Source organism: Coptis chinensis, chromosome 3 (genome assembly GCF_015680905.1).
Source record: "Coptis chinensis isolate HL-2020 chromosome 3, ASM1568090v1, whole genome shotgun sequence".
Taxonomy (NCBI): domain Eukaryota; kingdom Viridiplantae; phylum Streptophyta; class Magnoliopsida; order Ranunculales; family Ranunculaceae; genus Coptis; species Coptis chinensis.
The window spans coordinates 42,885,461-42,890,454 of NC_141458.1; the positions used below are offsets into that span (position 1 = coordinate 42,885,461).

Consider the following 4,994-nt stretch of genomic DNA (forward strand, 5'->3'; position numbering starts at 1 on the left):
CTTTTCACCCCATTCGACCAAGTGGCACTTATAAGGTTAGCAAAGGTAGATGATAAATTGCGTAAGGCCTGGCAAATTGTCATGGCATGGCAGGATGCAAATGAACCTCACTTCTTTATAGAAGAGGAGGACAACGCTTAAATGATGGATATGAGGTAAGTTTTATTTTTTGTTAGTGTCTGCTTATGTCCCAAGCAATTTCAATTTTTGTTATTCCCATAACGGGTGAAACTCATATAGAGTCGCGTCTGTTTTTATTTATCTATATTAGTATATTCTAAATTTGTTTTGTAGGTGTTCAAAAATTTTCACGCGTTTTTATGGTAATTCATATCCTTCTTATTTCTATACTTTGAGGACAAAACAAGTTTTTGTTTGGGGGTGGCATAGAAACACGCGTAATTTAAGACACCTAATGTATATATATATATATATAATATGCACTTGCTTTCTAGTAAAAAAAAAAAAAAAACATAATATATAAATAATAAGTATTTATACTATGCATCTAGGAATATTGGTATTGTTTCTTTTTCCATGATGATATTAATCTAGAAGTTTCACTTTAGATTTTAAATTAGAATAGTTTTTAAAAATTTAGGTTAATATATAGGTGATAGTCATTGCATCTTTCCATAAATATATTGCATGAGCATCTATGTTTGTATTGGTAGTAAGTGTTTGAAATCTAGGCTAGAGTACTTATTCTACAAATCCTGTGAGAATATAACCTAAAACCTTATATGAGTGAAATATTTGAGAAATGACACAAGGGAGAAGTAAATTCCGAATAGAGAAATCACACGTCCACTTGCTTGATCACTATACCATATCCTAAGCGAGAATTTAAGCCTTTTTTGGATCGATATAGTCAAAAATTCAAACCTATATGAAATTATTTTTCTCTAGTCGCCCCTCTGAGCCTTTCTTTAGCCTTTTCATAAACCGCAAATCCTTTACCCTTTTATAAAAACAAAATAAAAATAAAAAATCAGCCTACCTATTTTTGAATAAGTCTGAGAATATAGATGAAATGAAGAAAAGAAAAGAGAAATACATGTTGAAAACTAAGAATTTGTTTGTTGTTTCAAATAAGAAAAGAAAGTTTCCATCCAAAAAAAAAAAAAATATAAATATATAAAGTTAGAACTCAAAAATAGAATCAAAGGTGTCAAAAGCCAAAAAAAAAAATGGCTAAGGATGGAAACAAAGTGTAGAAGCAATGTAAGAACAAGATTTTCTCTAGTTACATATTTTGAAGACACTAGTATCTCAGACTTATCCTTTTGAATATCCATTTCTTTCATTCTTAAACCATCATCTAATCCCTACAACACCTAATAAAGACCTCTAACTCAATTAGGAATAGGTTAGTGTGATAGTAAGTGGCAGATGTGTTTGATCGACTTCGGCTTCTTTATATGTCATTGAGATTATAAGTTAAAGTGTGCCCACTGCACACTGGAGTGAGCGAAACTTGAGTGGAAAAATCAGAGTGTTTTTGTCTTGACATATATGTGAGGACCTACTTAAGGACGCTATTCCAAAGTTTCAGAAACATACCTGTTATTGCATTTCATAGCATAGTTCATTATATATATGTTTATCCGTAGATGATTGATTATTATGCACGTATTAGCTTAGATTTTGAATTGATTATTCTGTATTCATTGCTAGTGAGATGTATAGATATCTGTGAATAAATAAGGAAACAATAATTTTTAATTCTTAGTCATTGTAGTCACTACAAGAAGCAGGGTCTTTGGCGACAAAAAAAAGTGTCACTGAAATTGCAAAAACGTCACTAAATATATTTCGCAATGTTTTTTGGAGTGTCGCACCAATGTAGGTAATGATATAGTTGGCAAAGATACAGAGTGACGATTTTACAACGTAGCTAAATATGAGACATTCACTGACGATGCAAATCGTCGCCATAACTTCCATTTCGTCGCTAACTCATTTTCTTGTTCTCTATACAATAACGTCGCAAAAGATGTTCTTTTTTGCGACATTGTTAAACTTGTCGTCCTTAAAACATTATTAGCTACGTTTTTAACGTCAGTAAAGATCCAATTTTTTTTGAAAATTTAAGTGTTATTAGCGACGTTATAATCATCTCTACTTATTCAAAAAAATAAAAAAAAAATTGGTGTTATTAGCAACATTGCTACCGTTATTAAAAGTTTAAAACATTTTAATTTTTTTGTGTTTTTAGTGATGTTTCTATCGTTGATAAAATTAAAATAAATTTAAAATTTTAGTATTATATGCAACATTTTGATCGTTGCAAGAAGACAAAATATCTGATAGTTGTGTTTGTATTCCGACATTTACTTACGTCGCAAAAGACTATTTTTCCAATATCACTAATATCGTCGCTAAATGATATTGTACTACAATTTTTCTTCTCATTATTCACCTGTTTTTTTCCCACTACCATTCAACAAATAAACCTAAAAGAAAGCAACCATAACATCAATTATTTTTTAATATGCAATAAGCAACAAATTTTCAATAAATAAAAATGAGTAAATTCACTCAATTTTATACAAAGGAGTTGCATAATTCCCGTCATAAACAAAAGCAACTCTAAACATCCCTCGAGCAACTTCCAACTAAAAACTGTTTCCTCTAAACAAGGGTCTCTGTGGAGTTAGCTTCATTAGACGGAGATGAGAAAGTAAAAAACTTCTTTTCAGTTTCCTGTTTCTGATGCCAACACTCGTAAGAAATCAGAATAAAAATTAACAAACAACCTGGAGCTGTCATACAGTTCATGCCTATAAAGACATAATTGAGTCATAATTAAGACATTAAATCAGTTACAAAGGATAGTACATGGAAATGATTAGGCATTACTGGGACATGTTTTGGAACATGATTACCACAATATGACATAGGACTTATAACATTCTGTCATCCACAACATTCAAACAAGATTCAACTCAGTTCAGCCAAAAATTAAAACATTTAAAATTCCATAAGGTGAGGATACCCCTCTGGTAACAATATAAGAAGTCAGTTATAAAGTTGATGTTCCCTCCAATTTATCTTCTGAATGAAGAAACTCTAGCTTAGCCCAAGGACGCCACAAAAGAGACTCAACGTGATATAAATCAACCAAATGCAATGAATATATCTAAACACAGAAGGAGAGAACAATGACCTCATCTAGCTCTTTCTTAAGATCTTCCAGCTGTTCTTTTAGAAGGTCTGATTCTCTTTCTGCATTAGTAGCTCTGCATTGCATCTGTTCCAGCTAGAACAAGAACAATCAGCTATATCCAATAATAAGCAACATAATGATGAATACGACAATGTTTGTAGTTACTCACATCTGAAGTTATTCTAGAAATGGAAAGCTTGGACTCTTTCTTGAACTGTGAAAGGTCAGCTGTTAAGATGTCTTCTCTCTCTCTCTATGGTGGCAGAAAGATGGTTAAGTTTTTCCTCAAGCAAAGTTGCTTTTTCTTTAGCTGAAGCTTCTGAAGAGTCTTCTTTCTTGGGAAGGCTAACTTGTTTTTTGAACTTCACCTGTACGGCAAGGTATATATAATTAATATGCCATTTGCAGACTATAAATGGTGGCATCTGAAAATTACTTCGAGTTCACTGTAAGACTTGAATTCTTTCTGAGTTCGTTCATGAGAATCGTTGATTTGTTTGAGTAGTTGATCCTGTAAGTCCTTTTCACGGCCTCTGGCAACCGCAAGTTCTTGGTCCACATAGTTGAACTGGTCTCGGAACTTGTTCCTCTCAGCTTCTGTGTGGAAGGATGTTATTACAAAAGACATTCATGATCGAGGATCAACTAGTGGCAGCAACGACATTTTAAAAACCCTAGCTTTCAAAATCCATAGAGAAATCTCATCACTAGAGCGAAATCTCAACAAACAATCGAAACCGAATTTAATTAAATATAAACCTAACCAATTAATCAAAAACAAAACTATTAATTAAAACCAAAACTATTAGAAATTCTAAATCTAAAATATTCTAGATTTAAGGGTGGGAAAAACTCACAAGTGAGCGACTAGCTAGGAGAGAATAATGAGGTGAGAGAGGAGAGAAAGAGACGTGCTGTCCAGTTGATTTGAGAGAATTCGTTGGAGTGACGGTGTTGTTTCCATTCTTGCAGAGACAGTGAGAGAGGAGAGACGGTTGTGGTTGTTTATTAGCTTTTAAGTCTTTTTCTCTATTTTATTTTTTTTTGTTTTTATGCGGCCGGGTAGGGGTGTGCATGGGTACCCAATTACCCGAACCCAAACCCAAACCGGAACCATTTACAGCGGTTCTAGGTCCTAAAATGTTAGATCCATTTAAAATGGGTCTTCAAGAACCGGCCCGATAAAGAATCGAAACCGTTAAAACTGAATAGTAAAAAATCGATGGGTACCCGAACCGAAACCGGAACCGATTAGTTTGATTTTGATATATAGAATTTAGTATTATATTATACTAAATAAAGACAAACCCAAACATTATTATTATATATAGTCTATATTTGTTAGGTGTAAAATTATACTAAATATATATAACATTTAGCATAATAGTGAATGTGTGTTATTAAATACATCTTTTATAATATTACATTAAATATGTGTATTATAAATATTAATAATAATGTTTACGTGTCTATGTCTACACGTATAGTCGTATACTATGAATTAACTAATGCACTGTCTATATTAACTAATGCATGAACATGTACGTACTTGATATATTACATGTATATATATTAGATAACGAATACGTGCAATGCTAACTAACAATTGTGGTACATATGGTATTTATTCTATATATGATGCATTACGTATAGTATAATATACATATGTTTGATTTAAAATATACACATGCGTATAATGTATGAGAATGTATTTAAAATTTTTAGACAACTTTCAAATATTATTATTGAATTTAGGACCATTACTTCTTATGAGAGGACAAAAATATCGATGACAAGTGTTATATTCGCCGTAAACCAACTTTTA

The 4,994-nt window shown here is 31.9% G+C and overlaps 1 long non-coding RNA gene across 4 annotated transcripts; it reads right to left on the reverse strand.

Annotated features, from left to right (window-relative positions):
• Positions 1–2,786: 2,786 nt before the first annotated feature.
• LOC147509704 (uncharacterized) lies at positions 2,787–4,186 on the reverse strand. Of its 4 annotated transcripts, XR_015216617.1 has the most exons (4): positions 4,027–4,184; positions 3,606–3,766; positions 3,339–3,537; positions 2,787–3,262 (listed from the first exon to the last, which is right to left on the reverse strand). It is a non-coding gene; the product is annotated as an uncharacterized LOC147509704 (long non-coding RNA). The 4 variants fall into 4 exon arrangements; XR_015216618.1 differs by having other exon boundaries at positions 3,339–3,843; positions 4,027–4,186; XR_015216619.1 differs by having other exon boundaries at positions 3,339–3,847; positions 4,027–4,186.
• Positions 4,187–4,994: the final 808 nt, after the last annotated feature.